Raw genomic sequence first — 22153 nt, forward strand, 5'->3', positions numbered from 1 at the left:
AGAAGGAGAGTTGGGGCAGTCCCACCCTCAGTTCCGGGCCCCAACCCAGTGACCTACATGTAGCAGCCTCACGCTGAGGCTTCAGGAAACCTGCTAGCTTCCCTGGGTTATTTCCCCATGCCCCTTGACTTAATGTCCGTACCATGCCTGGAGAGGAGTCCTTCCTGGCCTCCTTGCCAGGGAAAGCTCCTGACCCTTGACAGCTCCACTGGGTGTGGTAGTGCCCAAACCAAATGTCCAGTTCAATCATTCCCTTTTGACAGGATCTCTTCCCTTAGGCCTCCAGGCCTGGGAAAGGTCCTTTGCCCTCTTTGGAAGGGTTTTCCCTCCCCCAGTCTTTGTACCTGCAAGGTTCTCTTCTACCAGCATTCTGTTCCTTCTCCTAAATCCTCCTGGTTCTTGACAGTGTCTTGCCTGCTCACACACTCTGATAGCTTGCCTCCCTCTCAACTCCAGCCACACCTTTTCTCTGGAGGGGAGGCTTTTAACAAGTCTTAGGCGGGGCCTTGATTGGCTCCACGTGTGTTAATAAACATGGAGTAATCTCTGCTCAGTTACCAGGGGAAAAGGGACTTGCTGAGCCTGGAGCTGACATATTGGCCTTCTAGCACTCTCCAGTAGCCATCTAGTCTGACCCTGTCACAATATATAAAAAATACCATGTTTATATAAACAGTAACTTTTCATTAGGAGAGGCCACGACAACAGTAGGTCAAGCCTTCTCTCTCCTCAGTGGCCCTCTCCCAAAAAGACCAAACTGAGAATGTGTCACTTGCAAAGCATGCTAACGAACCTGAGAACTCAGTAGCTTGCAAATTTGGCAACATGCAGTGCACCACTCTTTCCATTTCTAAAGTTTATAAATTGACATGCTACAGCCAACACCATTCTTTGATTATCTTTTCTATTGAATAGTTTCAGTGTTGTGTGCAATTTTTAAAGTAAATATTCAGTTGATCCAACAGCTTCAAAAATACCTCAGAAATCTGGGTTTTTTAGGAATTTGTTTCTAGTTTACTGCACCCAAGGTTATTTTTAAGAACATGACTTAAAGGAACACTGTCAATAGATTCAAATGTTAAACTCTCTCTATTTTTGTTTGGTCTGTTTGTTATTTGAGAGATCTCTTCCAAGAAAATTTCTCATTTTAAAATATTTTTTCTAGTTACCAAGCACTCATAAGCAAATTCAAAATGAGCTAGTATGTACAGACCAGCAGCTATGAACATCCTGCAATAACTGACTGGTATATACAGCCTATCCCTAGTGAACATCCCTACAACAACAAACCAGATTGTGCAATTTATTTATTTGTATGTATTGAGGTAGTTCCTAGGAGCCCTAGTCATGGACACTATGGAAGGCATTGTAGAAACACTAGTAATAGAAAAGTAAAAATGATTTTAGGAAATAAATATTTAAGATTTAAGGGTGTTTACTATAAAAGTATATAAAGACTATAAAAATCCAGACACTGAACAAAGCATGGAAATCAAAAGCTGGTTGAAGATCCTCACTACACCAAGAGCCATAGTTTAGATTTAGAAGAGATAAGAGAAGATACATTGAGGATTTGCAGCTTCTGGGGGAAGAGGAGCATTTTTTTGTTTCGTTCTGTGAAGTTTATATTTCAAGTCTCTCAGCCAACAGGATTCTGCCATCCCAGTTCCTTCTTATGATATCTGCAGAGAAAAGCCACTTCTGCTGATTTCCCTTAAACCCTGTGCAAATATGTCATCTCACAAAACACTGCTACATTATATGGGGCAGCATAAATGGAGCATAAATTACTGTAACTGGATGTTCCTCGAGATATGTGACCCCTATTTGGATGCCATATGTGGGTGCACACATGCGCCATGTGCCAGAGCAGGAACTGTTTGTAGTAGTGTCCGTTAACCCGTGTGCACATTGGCTACACAGTGCATCTGAGGTTTTATGAGGCTCCGCGGGTCAATGCCCCTCCAGGTCCCTCTTACTAGCAGGCATGGAGCCTGCAGCAGAGGGGATGGGGCCGGGTATTGGAATCCAGATAGGACCACACATCTCAAAAAACCTCCAGCTACAAAAAGTAACTTTCATTCCTTCTTCGAGTGATGGTCCCTATGTGGATACCATTCATAGTTAGTGTAGTGAGCAGTACTCAGCATGGAGATAGGAGCGAGAACTCACTAGAAGTGAGAGTCTGGGGGATGGCTCGCTCAACTGCTGCATCTGCCGCCGCTGCTGGGGCAATGGTATAGTGAGCGGTAAGCATGTGGATGGAAGACCACCTGGCTGCTCTACAAATGTTCTGCCATGGAACATCTGCAAGAAGGGCAGATGTGCTGGCTTGTGCCTGTGTGGGATCAGCAGTGACTCCAGGGGATGAACAGACATGTGAAAGGATATAACATTCCACAATACAATGGGAGATCCATGTGGAGAGGCACTGTGAGGGAAGGGCACAGCCCCGGCAGTGCTCTGCAATGGTGAGGAAAAGTCTAGGTGAGACTTGGAAAGTGTGGATGCACTGTGGATAGAAGGCCAACGCATGGCAGATGTCAAGGGAATGCAACATGTGCACTCTGAGGGAGGCGTGCAGTATTGAATAGACGGTTGGGAGGTGAATGGATTGGTTGAGGTGGAATGGAGAGTCCATATTGGAGAGAAATTTAGGATGAAGTCGTAGGGAAACTTGGTCTTCATGGAACAGAGTAAAGGGTGGGTCTGCCATCAGAGCAGCCAGTTTGTTAACCCACCTAGCAGAGATGATGGCCATCAAAAAGATCACCTAAATAGAGAGCTGGGCAAGGGAGCAAATCGCCAGGGAGATTGAAGGGAGGCCTGGTGAGGGTAGAGAGGATGAGGTTAAAGTCCCAAGGGAAGGTAGACTTCCGAATCAGTGGGAAGATGTTGAGGAGACCATGAAGGAACTGGGTAGTGGTTGGGTGGCTAACGGCAGAGAAGACATCTACAGGCAGGAGGAAGGCACTGAGAACTGCTAGGTGGACCTGGATAGAGGAATGCATGAGGCCTGAGAGCCTAAGGTAGAGAAGGTAATGAAGAATGGTGGGAATGGAAAGTCTAGGGGATGGTGGTAGTGAGATGCCCACACTGTGAAGCATCGCCATTGTACCTGGTAGCAGGCCCTGGTGCAAAGTCATCTACTGTGTGAGGACATCGTGCACAGGTGTGGAGCATGCCCTGTCTATGTACAAGCCCCATCCAAATATCAGGCTGTGAGGTGAAGAGAGTCTGGGCTGGGGTGCTGGAGCTGACAGCATATCTCCGTGAGGAGATCCGGGCGGGAGGGGAGGTGGATCGGAGGGAAGGCAGAGAGGTAAAGGAGGTTGGTGAACCAGTATTGATGGGGCCAAAAGGGAGCTATGAGGTTGAAGGTTGCTCTGTCAGACCATACCTTGTGGAGGACTTGTGGGAGGAGTGGGATGGGTGAGAAGGCTTAGCAGAGTTCGGTTACCCAGGGTAGAAGTGCACTGCCCTGACAGCTAAGCCTCAGGGTGTCCCTGGAACAGAAGAGGGGAAGCTTGTGGTAGATGGTGGTCGCGAAGAGGTTCCAGCACAGTGTGCCCCACTGATGGAAGCTTGAGCGGAGAGTGGGGTTGTGCAGCTTCCACTTGTGATTGTTGTGAAAGGAATGGCTGAGTGAGTCTGCAAGGAAGTTGCTGGTGCCCAGAAGGTGGATGGCGTGGAGCATGACCCTGTGCCAAAGGCACCAGTTCCAGAGGCGTATGGCCTATACACAAAGGGATGGAAATCTCACACTGCCCTGTTTGTTTATATAGACCAAGGCCATTATGTTGTCTGAAAGGAGTTGAATATTGTGGGAACTGACAGAGTAGAAACGCCTGGCAGGCTAGGCAGACAGTTCGCAGATCCAAGATGTTAATGTGCATCCATGCCTTCCTGGGGAACCAAAGGCCCTGGATCATGTGACCCTCTAAATGGGCTCCCCAGCCCAGGAGCACAGCATCTATGGTGAGAGTGGTATGGGGCATGGGAGGGCTGAATGGGATGCTAGCCAGAACCTTGGACATATTGCACCACCACATGAGGCAAGCCAAGACTGAGTTGGGAATGAGAACCAGCTTGCCTAGGTGATCCGACTATGGATCATACACTGACCAGAGCCACAGCTGGAGGCATCGCATGTGCGGGCAGGCATACAGGGTGACTGTAGTGGAGGCTGCCATCTGGCTAAGAAGGGAGAGGCACTGACAAAGGCGTGTGCAAGAATGACAGCGCAGTTGTGTGATAAGCGAAGTGAAGGCAGTGAAGCAATCTGGCAGGAGAAAAGCTCATCCCACCAGGGAGTCCAGGCATGCTCCTATGAAAATGAGAGTGCAGGTAGGTGCGACTTTTCCTCGTTGATACAGATCTCCAAGCTGGTGAGGACGTCGCTCAGGGTACAGATGGTGACAAGCAGGCATTCACAGGACAATGCAACTAGGAGCCAGTCATCCAGATATGGGAACAGGGAGTGGCCAACGCGTCGCATGTTTCATGAAGATGCAGGGAGCGGTGGTGATCCCGAAAAGGAGGATCCAGAACTGGGAGTGGGAATGTCCTACTCCTCGGTTGCAAGGAGAAAAGGAGAAGAAGTCAATCAAGTATTCCCAGTGTATGAGGTCCAGTACTCAGTGGTCAATGGTAATCTTGCCCAATTGCAGGCAAAAAGGGCAAGACAGCCCCCCAAAACAATGGGAGGAACCACAAGAGGGGTGGAGGAAGATTTGCGGGTCTCAGGGGAGAAGTCAAAAAGGGTACTTGGAGGGGAGCTGCAGGAAAGTGGAAGTGGCAGAGGTGCTAGCAGAAGGATAGCAGGATCACTGGGACCACTGGCGGTGGTGGGACAGCTCTTGTTGGCGTGGAGGGTAAGGCTGGTAGGCAGGGTGGGCAGGATAGTGGGGGTGGAAAGACAACCGATGTCGGGGAGTTGGGACCGGAGTCTAGATTCCCAGGGACTGTAATGTGGCACGAGAGTCCTTGAGGGAGTGGAGGGATTCATCGGTCTCATCAGTGAACAGTTTGTGGTGGTCAAAAGGGAGGTCCTCAAGGGTGGTCTGGATCTCCTTTTGGAAACCGGAGGACTGGAGCCAGGAATCCTGGCAAAGTACCACACCCAACACCAGGGACCGGAATGCTGTGCTCGCTGTGTCATGGATGGAGGGCCACCTTAGTTACCAGTTTGCCCTCATCAAGGAGGGTCTTGAAGTCAGCCTGTGTGTCCTCTAGGAGGGAGGACTGGAACTCTGCCAGTTTGGAGTACAACAAGAAGTCGTACTTCATCAGGACAGCTTGGTAACTGGCTATGTGGAACTGTAGCCCTGTGGAGGAGTAGACCTTGCGTCAATCAGGTCAAGTTTTTTAACTGCTCAATCTGGAGGGGTGGCCTTTTAGTGCTGCTAGTGGGCGTGCTCACTTGCTGCGTAAACAATGAGGGAGTTTGTTGGGGGGGTTTAAAAAGGAAGTCTATGCCATTGGCAGGGACAAAGTAGTGCTGTTCTGCTTGCTTAGGTGTGGGGGCATATGAAGTCGGGGCATAGCAGACAGACTAAGACGACTGAAGGATTGCATCATGGATGGGAAGTGCAATACAAGAGGGCCCAGCTGGTTGAAGAATGTCCAGAAACTAATCCAGGGGGTCCTGCATATCTTCAACCTGGAGTTTGAGGGCTCCGACCATGTGGCGAAGCAAGTCCTGGTACTGGTAGTGATCGTCCAGGACAAAAGAGAAGATGGGACAAGCACGCCATCCAGGAATGAGGAGGCTCCAGTAGGGACCAGCAGTTCCAGCAGTGCTGATGTTGGGATGGTGCCCTCAGGTTCCTCATACACTGAGAGGGGTCAGTATGGGTGAGAAAAGATTGACAGTGAGGTGACGGCAGTCCCACATGACACCTGTAAGGGTCCTAAGAGGGTCTGTAGAGCCAGGCATATGGGTCAGCGGGTACTGGTGGCCTGTGAGGGTACCAGAACCATGCCTCAGTAGGAGGTCCATATGCTGGTGCGTAGGGCAGGCGCTGCAGTTCCAGACTATAAGACCATGCCAATGAGATCGCGGGGTCCAGCTCTGAGGACCACTCAGTCTTAGAAGAATGGTCCAGGAAAGGCAGTGCTGGTGGGACAAGTGATGCCAGCAGTGCGCGAGGCAATGCAAAGTATATTCTGCAATGAGGTTGCAGCTGCCCGTGGAACCGGCAGTGCAAGTTGTAACACAGCAGGACACTGGGACAGCAGCAGCTGCCAGTGACGGAAGCTCCAAGGTTGGTGGTGATCCGTAACGTGGAGGGGTGCCAGCACAGGGCAACAGAAGCTCAGCTGAAGGGGACAAGTGGCAGGGTGTGTGGTAGGCGCAAAAATCCAGATGGTCCCGGTGGCGTAGAAGGTGCTGGGGGCAAAGGTGGCGGTCCAGTCACCAAGGCTAAAGACGGCACAGGCTGGTCGCAGTGATGTTTAGACTTATGCTCCATCCGAGACTTCTTTGGAGGCAGAGCAACCGTGTCCACGCAACTTCTCACCTGACCTGGCGTGGTTCAGGGAGGCAATGCTGCATTTTGGGGTGGTCCCCATCAAGAAGTCACCCTTATGCCCATGGCTGTGCTTCTTATGAGCGTGGGCAGTGGCATCAGTACAGTCAGTGCCACCCGGAAGGAGCCGAGAAGTGCTCACCAGTGGTAAGGCGTGGCGCTCAGTCAGATCTGCCTGTCCCAGATTCGACTGAGTATGCAGGCACATTGCCTCCTCCATAAGATGCTTCCAGAGGCAAAGCTCTCAAGCCTCATGAGTCCAAGGTGGAAGGAGCAGCAGATGGAACAACGGGATACTATGCGGGCTTCTCCAAGGCAATAAAGACAACTTTGATGCTCGTCACTCACAGAGAAGGAGCGCAGACACGAAGCATAGCTTCTGAAGTCAGTTTGCTGGAGCATAGGCCTCCCAGGCGGCTAGGACACCCCACAAGGGGTAAGGAATCCGAAACCTAACTAACTATAAACTTTGAAGAACTATATACACAACAGAACTAATAGTTTGTTCGTGACAAAAAAGGCTTCGTAGCAAGCTGAGAATGAGGAGGAAGAGGGGTTCTGACTCTGGCAATGCAGCAGTAAGACAGACCTGGAGGGGCATTGACCTGCACAGCCTCATAAGACCTCAGATGCACCATATGGCTAACATGTGACACACATAGGGGTCAATAGACTACAAACAGTTCTGGCTCTGGCGCATGGTGCACCTGCCCACCCACATATGGAATCCACATAGGAACCATCACTCAAAGAAGAATTGCTATTTCTAGACCTACAAAACAGAGTAGGGGCTTAAGTGACTAATCTGGTAAAAGCCTGCCAACTCCATGGGCCAGTTCTTGAAGAGATTTTGTGAAAAAGAACAAGGACAGTTGAGTGAGCCACTTCAGATATGATATAAACCAAACTGAACCTTTACTCAAGTCTTAACGAAGCTCAAACCTTTCCTGGGGTGCAATTAACTTGGCCTTCAACAATTCATATGCACTTCAACTGTATTTCCTTATTTTGTCTGGGACCAGAAGTAGAAACACAAAATCCTAAACAAAAAATGTTTTGAAAGCATTTCTACCTTATAGAAAAGTGAGAAGCATCATAATTCTTGAAAGAAACCCTAATGAGACAAGACTTCTCAGGTTTGGGGCTTCTCTCTCACTAATGAAGGGTCAGTGATAGAAGTTTAGCTTCCAATGCACTGGCAGTAAAATCTGCAATGCAGGGAATGATTTCAGCTTTAGTGACCAAATACTACCATGTGCTTATCCTGGATTGTATTGTACCTACAGTAACATCATTTTGGGGCATGGACCTGATACCTGTCTGACACAGTCCATCTCCTGTACAGCACTGCACACACTGAAGATGCAATATTAATAAGAAATAAAGTCAGTCCCATACATTTTAACAATTACAATAACTCAAATATGAAGGTATTTCTCATTTTACTTAAGCATGATTTTAAGCCATTTACAAAAGTTTAGTTACCTTTTCCTAGAAAATATTTGAAATACCATCTGGTGTGGTACTCCGGGTTTTCCAGGTGCACATCTGTTCTGCGCCATGTACCTGGGGTGAAATCTGCATTCTGAAGCAGAAACAGAATTGGGAAATTATTAGACTAAACCTCTCCAAATGCAAAAGGGGGGGGGGGGGGGGGCGAGAGGGGATGCAGGAAAAAGTCAAGTAAAATTAGCTCAAGTGCATCAGAGGAGTTTGATGCTTATACTCATTCTTCATTGAAAAACATGAAGCTGATTTGGATATCTATTTTAATGCAACTGAAATAAAAATTTCTTACAGCTTGTTTGAATATTGTATTGTTGAATAACTGGAATATTGGTACAAAGGGGCATAGATCGTTCAGGAAGAACGGGCAGGGGAAAAAAGGAGACATAACATTGTACATCAAGAATGTATACACTTGTTTTGAAGCAGGTGAGAGGCAGCCCAGTTAAAACCCCCTGGATGAAGATAAAAAATGAGGGCAACTTCATGGAGGGGTCTCCTTAACTGTAAATAGCACATAATGCATTGGCAATGCACAGAGAAAAGATATAGCCCTCCCATAGCGAGTGTTCCAATGAACTATTGCAACAATCAAATAATGAAAGCATTATCCTTTAAAAACACCTTGGAGTGATGAAGGAAACATCTTAGGTTCAGTTGTGATTTAATGGTCACAGTCCATTGCAGGCAGGGTGGATAAAAATAAATGATTTTTTTTTTTAAATTTAAATCACATATTTTTTATAGCTTCTTAGCTATAAAGTCATATTTATTACATTCATGCGTATTTACACACATTCTGGGATGCAGGTTCATAACTTCTATTTTGGCTTAACAGTCTATATTTTTATACTGTATTTGAAATATGTACATAAGTATTAGTAATTGTGCTGTATACTGAAAATCTGATGTGTCTTTAACTGCATATTGTCAATGTATTACCAATGGTAAGTTATAAAACTAGAAAGCATTTGGTCAAAAGGCAAACAACAAGAATGTCTTCTCAAAGAACAAGACACATCCTATTTGTGCAAGACAATAGTTTGGTATAGACATGATCTTTATCTCAGTAAAGCAAACTAAGTTATTAATGTTGGAAAAAGAACAGAGTTGTGTAAAAAAAGAATGTAAGGATATTCTTTATTCAGGATATTCCAAAGAAGACTGATGCTTAGGATGTGTTATCAGAGCTACAAACTAAGTGGACTTCCTCACCCCTCCTATTTACGAAGAGAAAAAACCTTTAGTTTAAACCCACAAAAAAATCCTAGAAATGTTCTTACTGAAATTGATTTCATTTAAAAATTCTCTGAAGTTTTCATTCTACAAATGTTGAGAACATTTATGATTGGAAATTTTTTACAGAGACATTGATTACTTCTAACTCAGATTGCTACTTAAAGGCAAAGAGAAATGGTTACTCTCCATTCTGTGGGAGTGGTGAATCACTAAATGAAAAATAAGCATCTTGGAGGTCAAGGGTTGAGAACCAATTCCCTTACTTCAGTGAGGGAATTATTGCTGCAAGAGTCACCATCTTGAACTTTTGAACCTTTACAAAATCTATTGAGTAATCTTAGATCTAGAATGAGTCTCCAACCACCATTCTTTTTTGGAACCAGGAAGTACCTGGAATAAAACCCCTTCCCCCTCTGTGCTACGTAGGAACGGTTTCTCTAACACCTTAGTTCAGGAGAGAACCTATTTCCTGTCACAGAAGGTGCCCATGAGAGGGGTCCCTGAAGACAGATGGGGAAATGAGATGGGATGGTGGGAGGGAAATAAAATGGATGAAATATCCTGTTTGAAATGATCTCTAAGACCCACTCATGTGTAGTGATATGTTCCTAGCTTCGCAGCAGTGAGAGATGCAATCAACAAAGTGAGGGAGACATGAAGATTGTTGCAGCTGGCATGAATGGGAATGGCTGAGAGACAGATGGCCCCTTCTTCTGGAACCATTGCCTCTTATGCTGGGTTTGTAAGGTCTCTGGGAGACAGAAAACTGAACAGAAAGAGATCTATGCACTGTTTGGAACTCATTGAACTTTCTTTGCAGGAGGGGGGTGTAAATTCGCAGAGAATGCAGAGTGGCCCTTGGGTCTTTTAAGGTATTCAGAGACTTTGCAGTCTTTTCCACAAACAGCTTTGGTCAGTCAAAAGGAAGGTTCTAAACTGTATTTTGGAATTCCATCGGAAACCCCAAGAGCTGGAGTCAGGAGGCCCCCTCATGGCTACCATCATGGAGACAGAATAAGCAGCTGTATCAGCAGCATTCAGAGAAGCCTGCAGTGACGTCCTGGCCAGCAGTTGACCCTCTGCAACCATCACCTGAAGTTGTTCCTTCTACTCTGGTGGAAGATGCTCAATAAAGGAATTAAACTTTGAATAGTTAGTATGTCTGTATTTTGCGATGAGAGGTTGGTAGTTAATCCTAAATTGTAGAGTAACCGATGAACATGACTTATGGCCAAATAAGTCAAGCCGTGTTAGGTCTTTGTCATACGACATCGATTTAGTGCTGTCTTCTATGTTAGTTTACAGCACTGACCACAAGGGAGTTGGTGGAGGGGTATGAGTATACAAATTCCAAGTCCTTAGAGTGGACATAATATTTTTTGTTTGACCCCTTACAGGTAGGTGGTGGTATTGCGAGTATATGCCAAACTATTTTTGCAAGGTCTAGCAGACTGTCATTAATAGGTACCCTAATGTGTGCAGATGACATTCTATGCAGGATGTCAAGCAATTTGTGCTGCGACTCCTTGAACTTACATGAAATTTACAGAGAGTCCACTATCCTTTTAAATGAGGTCCTGAAACTGTTTAAAATCATCAGCCAAGGAGGGCAGAGGAGGCATAATGGCTTCTGCTGGGGATGAGGAAGAGATCTAAGTTGTTGAAATGACCTCCTTGTCCATTCTCACTTCATGTTTCTCAAAGATCTCTTCCTATGGTTCAGGTATCCAAGAGAGAAGCTGGTGTGGATTGTCTAGCCTTCTCTCAACTGGGGCCCTTGAGAATTGTTGTGAGTAAGCAGCCCAAGGATTCCCGTACAGCCAAAGTGGTGGTGAATAAGGCATGGGTGGAGGCACCAAAGGTGTCCATACCAGCGGGACTGAGCATGAGGATGTGTCTCATGGGGATGCACTGGCCCCTGGAGGTCTCAGGGAAGAAGATAATGGAAGGGAGAGCCCAAGATAGAAATCAGAGACTAATGAAAAGTCCTCATCATCACTTGATAGGGATGGGGCACCCATGCAAATGAGAACACTCCATCAGCACCATGTCTGGAGATCGAGAAATCCTCAGTACTGAGAACAGGTTGATGCTGAACAAAAGAGATTCAGGTGTCTCTGTTACTGCCAGGTCCTGAGGGAATCCAAACTCTTGCAGTACCAAAACAGTTGTCACTGTTGAAGCAACAGCCTGGTCAAAAATAACTATCAAAGATCTTATGTCAACAGTACCAAAAGGTATTATGCACACCAATAATTGTTCAGCACGTGTTGGTATGGTTTTCTGCACTGACAAAGTGCTAGGTACTGACAACCTGCTCGACTCTGTCAATACCAGTTTAGCAGAGCTGATCTTCCCTCTGTCACTCTGATTACCAGATGGTACCAATCTTCCAAAGCCAGAACTCTTAGAGTCCTTGGGCTTGATGGTGCTCATGGTATCTGAGGAACCTGCAGCCTCATGGGTACCGAGTTGGAGACTGGTAGGTGTCAAAACAGTCATGTGAACTGGAGACCGTCTCTCTGAAGTACATTTTCTACCTAGAGAGCTTGAAGCCCACTTCCTAGAGTCCTTTTAAGAGAATTCCAGATATTTCCTCTTCAAAGGCAATCAACTTGCTCAAAGACCATTGTATAGTTCCCAGTTGTTGTGGAACAAAGCAAGGTGGCACCCAAATGGATGCCACAGGTTGGTTAGTTGTAGTTGGTGTTGAGAGGGGAGTGATCTCTTGGCACCCCAACTAAGGCGTCAAAACTGATGTTTTGAGATGGATGGTCATGAGGAGGAAGACTGAGGGCCTCATGGATTGCACTTGGAAAAACTGGATTTTTTTGTTTTTTGGTTCAGAGGAGCACCAAGTTGGAAAGTGTGCTGTGCAGGATTTATGCTGAGGTTGAGGCTTATATTTTCTTTTTTCTCCAGGTGTATAAATCCCTAATGACAGAAGAGTAGACATGGAATCTTTAAGCCTCTGGAGGGATGCATCATTGTTCTCAGCAAACAAGTTGATGCCCACGAATGGGAAGTCTTCTACTGTTGTTTGCACTTCCTTAAGGAAGCCAGACAGATGTAACCAGGATGCTTGCAGTATAATGACAGCTGTGGAGATGTATCAGGCTTCTGTGTCAGCTGCATCAAGCACTGACTGGAATGCTGTCTTGGCCCCCCGTTATCCTTTGGTAACAATGGCATGAAACTGTTCCCAATGTGACTCCAGGGGCTGATAAATAAATCCGTTGGGCTTGGAGTAATTAACAATCGTATTTTGCTGTCAGGGCCTGATAAGGGGAGATTCGACATGTGTGGTCCCTATTTGGATTTCTGACGTCGGTGCGCATGCACACCATGTGCCGGAGTCAGAACTGTTTGGAGTAGTTGACCTACACATGCATCAGCCACGTGGTGCATCCAAGGCTTTAAAAGGTCATGCAGGTCGACGCCTCTCCAGGTCCCTCTTACCAGCAAGTGATGGAGTCCGCAGCAGAGGGGATGGAGTAAGTGTACTGGAATCCAAATAAGGACCATACATCACAAAGAATCTCCAGCTACAGTAATTAACCTTCCCTTCTTCAAGTAATGATCTCTATATGGATTCCAGACATAGGACAGAAGTGAGTAGTGCTCAGCATGGAGATGGGTGCAAGTACTTTCAAGAAGTCACAGTCTGTAGGACTGCTATATCTGCTACTACCGCTGGGGTGATGGTGTGATGGGTGGAAAAGATGCGGATGGAGGACCACATGGCCACCCTACAAACATCCTGCCATGATACATCTGCAAGGCAAGCCAACGTGGCGGCATGCACCACTGTGGAGTGGGTCATGACTCCCAGGGGCAGAGGAACGTGCATTCTTCAATACAATGGGAGATCCATTTAGAGGCATTGTGAGGAGAGGGTGTGGCCCCAACAGTGCTCGGCGATGACGAGGAAGAGCCTGGATGAGGCATAGAATGTACGGCTGTGTTGAGATAAAAGGTCCACTGGGCACTGGGGACATTGAGAAACTGCAATGTCCATGCCTGAGGGGAGGTGTGTGGTTCATAGTAGAAGATCGGGAGATGGATGCATTGGTTGAGATGGAATGGAGAGACCATCTTGGGGAGAAATTTGGGATGCAGGTGCAGGGAGACTTTGTGGAAGATAGTAAAGGGCAGGTTAGCCACCATAGCCGCCAGCTCACTAACCCGTCTCACCAAGATGATGGCCACCAAAAACATCACATTCAGGGAAAGGTAGGCGAAAAAGCAGGTCATAAGGCATTCCAAGTGCAACTTAGTGAGAGCAGAGAGGATGAGATATAGGTCCCAAGAGGGAAGTAGCTTTCCACACCTACAGGAAGGTGTTAAGTAGGCTATGAAGCAAATGGACAGTGGTCGGGTAAGTGAAGACAGAAGAAACATCCATGGAGGGAGGAAGACACAGAGCACCACCAGGTGGACACAGACGGAGAAGTGGGTGAGGCTTAAGGTGGAGATGAGAATGAAAATGGAGTCCAGAGGGTAGCGGTGACGGTGCATCATTTAGCTTGGTAGTAGGCTCTGTAGACAGCCAGCTGCTGTGCATGAGGAGGTTGCATATGGGGGCGGAGCACGCTCTGGTTACATGTGAGCCCCATCCAAATACCAAGTTATGAGGTGGAGTAGGCTTGGGTTGGGGTGCCCCAGGCAGCCGTGTGCCTGTGTAATGAGATTGGGGAGGGTGGAAAGGCGGACTAGAGCACAAGCGGAGAGATGAAGAAGATCAGTGAACCAATATTGGCGAGGCCAGGAGGGGGCTAGCAGAATGATTGTTGTGCAACCCTGCTGCAGATTGCAGAAGCATAGGAATTGGCAGGAAGGTATATCGGAGTTCGGCAGCCCAGGGAAGGAGAAGGGTGTTACCCTGGGAGCCTGGCCTGAGGGCTCCACTGGAGCAGAAGACAGGAAGTTTGTGATTCATTGCAGTTGCGAAGAGGTCCCAGCGAGGTATGCCCCACTGGCGAAAGACCGAGAGAAGCATGGGATCATTGAGCTCCCACTCATGATTTGCATAGAAGAACTGACTTAGCATTTCCATCAGAGAGTTGCTGTTGCCTAGGAGGTGCATCGCATGGAGAATGATCCTGAGACAAGAGGGAACCAGGCACCACCCTGTACGTTAATATACCCAACCACCGTTATGTTGTCTGACAGCAGTTAAATGTGGCAGGATCTGATGAGGGGTAGGAATGCCCAACTGGCAAGGCGTGTGGACCCATAATTCCAATATATTGATATGCATCCAAGCCTCCCTTGCTGTGCAGATGACCTGGGCCATATGGCTCTCCAAGTGAGCACCCCACCCAACAAGGGAGGCAAGTGATGCAGGGAGAAGTGAATGGGGCACTGGCCAAACCTCTGGACGGGTAGGTCCACTACGGATAGGAGGGGGAAGAAGGACCGGCTTGCTGAAGCGGTCCCAATTGCAGCTTGTAGATCAACCGGAGCCACAGCTGGAGGCAACACATATGCAGACAGACATGAGGAGTTACAGAGGTGCAGGCCATCATACAGCAAAAGAGGGAAAGGCACCAGCAGATGCATGTACGCAGGTTGCAGCACAGCTATGCAATGAGAGAAGTAAGGGTGGCAAAATGGTCCATAAGGAGAAAGGCATGGCCCGCAAGAGAGAGTGTCCGGATACACCCCAATGAACGTAAGCATACAGGTGAGAACAAGAACTGACTTGTCCATTGATAGATATCCAAGCCAGTGAGAAGAGCACAAAGGATCTTAATCTTGGAGAGGAGGTGGACGTGCGACCACACAATGAGGAGTCACTCGCTCCAGTAACGAAACACAAAGTGGCTGAGATGACACATGTGGGCTACAACAACAACAAAGACCTTCATGAACACGCAAGGAGCAGCAGCAATACCAAAGGGGAGGACCTGGAACTCATAATGAGAGTGTGTCCCCCCCAAAGCAGAGAAGAATGAGAGGGAGCATGACCATCTAGAACCAGAATGTGCGTATAAATTTGTTCTGCAACAGGAAATCTAGAATAGGGCTGTGGTCAACCCCCTTTTTCAGGGCAAGGAAATAAGGGGAATAGAATTCATGGCCATGATAATGATGGAGAGACACATTCTATGGCATCCTTCTGGAGGAGAGCATGCACTTTCTCTTGGAGAAGGTCATGGGAGGAAGGATCCCCACAGCCACCAAGATATGGGCAACAAGGGGGGAACGAGAGGAATTCTATCAGGTCCCACTGGTGGATAACGTCCTGTACCCATTGATTGGTAGTGATCGCACTCCAATTGTGGGCGAACAGGACAAGATGGCCCCCGAAGATGACCTGGGGCGTGGTGGGAGAGGCAGGAGGTGGTTCATGAGTCTTGAGGGGAGACTCAAAATGGCTGCTTGGGTGGACGGTGCAGGGGAGTTGAGTCAGTGAAGGTGGAAGAGGCAGAATAATGGGGTCATTGGGCACACAGGCGGTCCTGTGGGCATTAAAAGTAGAACTGGTAGGTGGCACGGGGACAGGGGAGGAAAGACTGCCTCTGTTGTCTGTGGGTCGGAGCTGGGGTGTAAATACCGAGCAACTGCAGAGTGGTATGAGAATCCATGAGAGAGTAGAGGGATTCGTCCGTCTTGTCGCTGAAGAGTTTGTGGTTGTCAAAAGGGGAGGTCCTCGGGGTGGTCTGGACCTTCCTAGGAAAGTCAGAGGATTGGAGCCAGGAATCCCAGCAGAGTATATCACAACCAGACAGCAGGACGCAGTGTTGGTGGTATTGACCGCGGCTTGGAGGGCCACCATGGCGACAAGTTTTCCTCGTGCAGTAGTGTGTGGAAATCCTCATGTTTCTAAGCCAGGAGGAAGGCCTGAAACTCCGCCAACTTTGAGTAGGAGAGGACATTGTATTTTGCCAAGATGGTCTGGTAATTGGCCTTGCATTCCAGAAGGTCCAATTTCTTCGCCGCCTGGTTCTGAGGGGTGGCCCGAAGGCATTGCTGTCAGTGCCATGTGGACCACAAGTGACTTGGGGGCAGATGGGTAAACAGGAAATCTGTACCCTTAGATGGGACGAAGTAGTGGAACTCAGTGAGGGCACAAAAGGCCAGGTGTGCCAGACTGCCAGGGCCAGTTGAAGGATGGCTTCATGGATCAGGAGAGCGGTCTAGGAGGGCCCAGGCAATTACAAAATGTTCAGGAACTGGTTGTGTGTGTCCTGAACCTCCTCCACTGGGAGACAGAGCCGCCGCTGTGCACCGGAGCAAGTGACAGTATTGTCCATGGTCATCCAGAGGTAAGAGGAATGATCGCATTATCTGGGGACAATGAGCTCCAGTGGACACTGATGGCACCAGCAGTGCCAATGGTACAGGCATGTCCTGCAGTTCATAAATGGAGGGCGATATGGTACAGGCAGGACACAGCTGGTAGGGCGGTAGCGGTGGCACCCTGTAGTCCCCCTAAGGGTCCCAAGCCAGCTAATGGGGCCAAGCAGACAAGTTGCCGGGCATCAACAGCCCCCAGGGATAGCGGAACCATGTGTCAGTGGAAGGTCCATATGAGGGCACATAGGGCAGCTGGTGCCAAAGGTCCAGGCTGTAGGACCATGCAGAAGAGGAGGAGGAATCCAGCTCCACAAAGATACTGAGGACGGGTCTGGCAGAGGCTGGGCTGTCAGTACCAGCGGTGCCATCAGTGCAAGGTGCAGCATTTCAGGGCGCTGCTCCGAGAGGAGTAGGACAGGTTCATCAGTCAGAGATGGAAGCGTATGGTGTTTGGGAAACTGGGGCACTGAGGGGAGCACCAGCATACAGCAGCATCAGCTCAGCCATAGGCAGCAGCAGAGACAGGTAACCCAGTGTTCGTGGAACCAGGAGTGAGAGTCTGAGGACCCCAGCAACATCAACAGCACTGGATGTGAAGGCGCCGAACCAGTGACCTTAGCTGGAGCTGGTAGCTCGTGATGGTGCCTCAACTTATGCTCTGTGTGGGGCTTCTTAGAATGCAGGGCGGCTGAGTCAATGTGTGACTTCTCACCTGACCTCGCATAGCTCAGGGAGACAATGCTGCATTTAGAGGCAATCCCTATAATGGATCTGCCTTATGCCCATGGCTGTGCTTCTTATGGGCACGGACCTTCCGCGGTTGTGGCGGTACAACGGGCCCCGGTGCACAGGGGGGAACCTGGGGGGAGGAGGTGGCACTCACCAGTGGTGACGGGCGCCACTCTGGTGGATCCGCAGTCCCTATTGCACAGGGAGGTGCATAGCCTCCTCCATCAGATGCTTATGGAGGCAAAGTGCTCTGGCTTCCTGAGTATAAGGTGGGAACAAGCGGCAGAGGGAGCAGCAGGCGATGATCTGGGCTTCACCAAGGCAGTAGAGACAACGTTGGTGCTTGTTGCTCACAGAAAAGCAGCGCAGGCACAAAGCACAACTCCTGAAGCTGGCCTGCCGGGACATAGTCCCTGGTAGGGTGGGGAGAAGAGGGTTATCTACCCCATGAGGGGATGAAGTCCAACAGGAAAAAACCTAACTAACAAACAAACAGGAAACTATACACAAACTAGAAAAAACTATGTACAGAAATAGGGACAGACAAAAAGTTATCTTAGGAAACCAAGAGCACGCAGAAATAGGAGGTCAGACTCTGGCCATGCAGGGGTAAGAGGAAGCTGAAGCAGCATCTGTAATGAGGGCTGGCTTGAGCAGGGCGGCATTTAGTATATAGTGTGACATCAGTATGTCAGAATCATGATAATTCGTGTGAGATATACCATGTCAGGTACTGTTAGAAAGGATGCATTGTGCTGAGTAAGATAATAATACTTATGTTCATGTATCATATGTGAAATGAAAGTTATGGATGTATTTGATATTTCTGTATGTCAATTTGGGCTGGCTGAGACACACCCCAGACAGAGAGGCGGCAGGACAATAGCCCGCTTAATGGCCCATTAAGACACTCTCAGAGGCAAGGGGCCCAGGAAGAAACTAAAGGCACACCTGAAGAGTTACCAGGATTGGCCCATGTGACTCTGGACTCCATTTTAGTTCTTGTGACTTTCCACAGGCCACATGGCCAGGGACAGAGGGTATATAAGATCAAACCACAGAATCCATTTGGTCTATGTTCCTGTCCAGCTGCAGACACACACCTACCTCTGGATCAATTCATTCTGCAACTGAACCGAAGGACTTAGACCCATCCAGGTACTGGACGTGTACCAGAGGGAACTATACAAGCCTGCAACTCCACATTTCTTCCAGAAACCTGATGTATATGGATTTTAATCATTTGTACGTATGTGATTGCTCTAATCTTTTAACATTTCTCTCATGGTTTCTTTCTTTCTTTTTACAATAAACCTTTAGTTTTAATTACTAAAGGATTGGTTGGCTGCGTGGTATTTTAGGTAAGATCCAAACTTATATTGAACTGGTACTGTGGCTGACCCCTTGGGGTCAGAGGGAACCTTTTTAGTAAAGAGCATAGAGTTTAAATAACTGGTCTCTTTACTGGACCTAGCACTGATTTGGGAGCCAGGAACTGGAATGCAATAAAGGGGGCTGTGGGTATTTGTGGACTGGCTTCTTGATAACCAGTGTGGGGGAATCAGAAGCAGTTCGTGGCTGGTTGGGAAGCCGGGCTTCAGTGTCACCCACCAGTGCTGAGAGAATCTGCTCTCCTTTTGCAGCCTGCTCTGATCTTGGCATTCTCAGGTGGCTACCGTGGGCACGGAACGGATCACAGCATCAACCTGCACGGCCTCTCAAATCCTCGGATGCAACACATGGCCAACGCACAACGCACATGTGGGTCAACGGACACAACTACAAACAGTTCTGACTCCGGTGCATCACATGCATACACACCCATGTCTGGAATACATATAGGGACCATCACTTGAAGAATTTGTAATTCTGAATTGCACTGTTGCAGAATAATAGGCCTTTCTCCCAAAAAGGTCGAGGCACTTTCAATCTCTGTCATAGGCAGTGGACTTCAGTTGGTGTTGATGATCTTGGGAGTTCACTGCATCCACAGCAATTGAATTCGGGAAGGGATGGGAAAAGAACGGGAACAGAAAAGATGGGAACAGACATTGCTACCAAAGTTCTCCAATCAGCAGTGCTGGGACGCAAGCACTCATACAGGTGTACCCATAGGAACACTACTCAAAGAAGAATTTCCAGCTACGAAGACAAAAGCAATATAACTATAAAGTGAAGAATTACCACCCTATTTCATATGCATTGGCAGATTGCATATTCATGGAGCTGAAGATCCCACCATGGCAATCCATAAAGATGCCAAGCCAATGAAAATTGACAGCAGCAGACATCTGAATCTAGCCATGCCCTTGAAAAACGTGCGTCTTCCATTTTAGGGAGACCATGGAATGAGAAAAATATAAAACCCTCTGAACTCTTATAGTATTTCTACACTGCAATGTAAGCCCAGGGTTATTGGGCCGTGAGTCCACAGACCTTAAGTTTGCAAGCCCAGGGCTTGAGCATTCACATTCATAGGTAACCCTCAGTTTACAATTTCTGAACATGGGCCCCAAATTGGGGGCTCCAGTGTTCATACTGCAGTTCACAGACCTGAGTCAAGCCACCATATTCTGGGCTCCCTAGCACTCTCCCCAGCTGCAGCTGCTCTAGCCTGTGGTTCATGATGCAGTGTGGGGAAACCTGACTATCCACTCCACACGTTATAAGAAGCAGTCTAAGCCCACCAACTTCCCAACACATCCTGTCAAGACATCTTTTGGGTATGCATACTCCTAGCAACCAGAGGCAACAATATGGAGGAGTCACCATTTGAAGAGCTTCTTTTGCTTTTGTTTTCACTCTTGTTTCAGCAAATGGACCAATCATGTATGAGGCAGGTGGACATTTTGGTGGCATTTTCTGGACCTATCAAACGTAGCTGACAGAGGAGGAGGAGGAGGAGGACTACACAGACGTAGAAGATTGAAAATGGCTTATTCTGCTCACGACTCTCAGTATAGTTGCTAATGCCCCTGGAGCAGAACCATAAGCATGGATTGGTGGGATCATATTGTCATGCAGAGCTGGGATGACCAGCAGTGGCTACAGAACTTTTGCATGAAGAAAGCTACATTTCTGGAGCTTTGTGAGCAGCTTGCCCTCATCCTCCAGAATCAGGACACATGCTTGAGGGTGGCATGTCCAGAAACCGGTTGCTATAATCATCAGGAAGCTGGCTAACCCCTGACTGCTACAGGTCCATTGCTAACCAGCTCTGTGTTGGAAAGTCAACTTTGGATAAAGGGGTCATGGAGGTTTCAGAGGCCCTCAGGCATGTGATTTACCAAAAGGTGGTTGGCATAAACAATATCCCTGAAGTCATGCTGGTTTTGAGAGAATAGGTTTCCAATCTGTGCCAAACTGTGCCAGAACCATTGATGGGATTTGAGTGTCCATAGTTTGCCCTCCTCAGGGAGGTTTTGCAATGAGCGGGACACAAGCATGGACAGGCTGGGACACTATTGCCATCAAATGACATGGTCATAAATGGAGTTCCTGTACCCACTGGTATTCTGGGAGACCCCACCGACCCTCTTTTGCCTTGGCTTATGAAGCCATATCCTGATCACAGATGGCCGGGCAAAAGAAAGTTTAATTATTGTAACATGATGCTGGGGATATCCAGAGCTGTGAGCCACTGTGTTAACTCTCTGCCTTGGCAAGAGCGAGCTTTGCTGGAGAACAGACTGCATGACATCTCCCTGCCACATCAGTCTGTCTTCCTCACCAGCGAACACCTCAAGGCTCTCCCAGCTCAGGTAACAATCAGTGAACTCCAGCCCCTAACTCCTCAGAGATGTTTCTTGCAATGCACAGCCCCTATCACTGTACATTTACAGAAGATAAATGAGTCACTACATTACAGCTTATTAATGTAATTTAGGTAAACACTCTCTCCCCTTCAAACATAGCACTGCGTTCATTTATAGCAAAAATAAAATAGGTGCATTAACAACGGGACGTAGGTTAAGTTACACCAACTAGAAAGAATAAAGATAGAAATGGTTACAAACAAAAGTAAAAGTAAAAACAAATTCTCTAATTCCTAAGACCTAACTTAACAAGCTGTATCTCTATTCAAGGTAGTTTTCTCCCCAACCTTCCTTTCCGAGCAATAGATGGCTTTTAGTCAGGATTAGGCAGACTACTTGTCCAGTATTAAACCTGACACTCCTGCTTTTCTAGGGTGTCCCCCCATCCGCTACTGAGACAAAACTGCACATGGTTTTGTCTGGTTTTGGATAGGGGGATGCACACAAGAACATGCCAACAGGGGCAGAGCCGACTGTGCTAAAAAATGGCACCCCCCCATGTAACGTGACCCCACACCATGCATAGGAGGTTGCACAGACAATGAGGGGGTGGCACCAGTAGAGGTAGACCCACACTGTTCCCGGAAGTATCCTAACATCCAGTACTCTGGGAATACATGAGTGGCCACCCTAGGCAGGATCCTCACAGAATCAAAGGGTCTTGTTTTCCTTGTCTCCTCACATGTAGGATAATGCAGTCTTTCTATGTGTCCTTATATCTCAAAGTCTGCCTTTATTTCAATGGTCAAATTGATCCTCTGGGGTTCAGTCTCCTGTCTCCTCCAGGAGGTCTGCTCCATCTTGATTAAGGTGTTCCCTGGCAAATGGCAAAGGGAGATTATATTCCAAGCTGCCAGTGCCAAGCCAGCTGTGTATGCTGCACAGGTTTTCACACTTATGGTGACAGAGCAGCTCACCTACAAGAGGAGTGGGCTGGTAACCTACAGAGGGAGGCCTGGGAAATATGCCCTTCACCAAAATTTGACTATACAGGACTGGTTTCTGACTATCAGAGCCTGGGACTGCACCAAA

General features: G+C 47.8%; 1 protein-coding gene across 2 annotated transcripts in view; it reads right to left on the reverse strand.

Annotated features, from left to right (window-relative positions):
* Positions 1-22153, reverse strand: part of GARNL3 (GTPase activating Rap/RanGAP domain like 3) — a 172118-nt gene that overhangs the window by 112764 nt on the left and 37201 nt on the right. For both annotated transcript variants that reach the window (XM_067541634.1, XM_067541635.1), the window contains one exon: positions 8016-8115. The gene's annotated coding sequence lies outside the window, so the exon portion shown is untranslated. The remainder of the gene's footprint in view (positions 1-8015; positions 8116-22153) is intronic.

The sequence above is a fragment of the Emydura macquarii genome, unplaced genomic scaffold (genome assembly GCF_026122565.2).
Source record: "Emydura macquarii macquarii isolate MOO-44397 ecotype Brisbane River unplaced genomic scaffold, CSIRO-AGI_Emac_v2 contig_691, whole genome shotgun sequence".
Lineage (NCBI taxonomy): Eukaryota > Metazoa > Chordata > Testudines > Chelidae > Emydura > Emydura macquarii.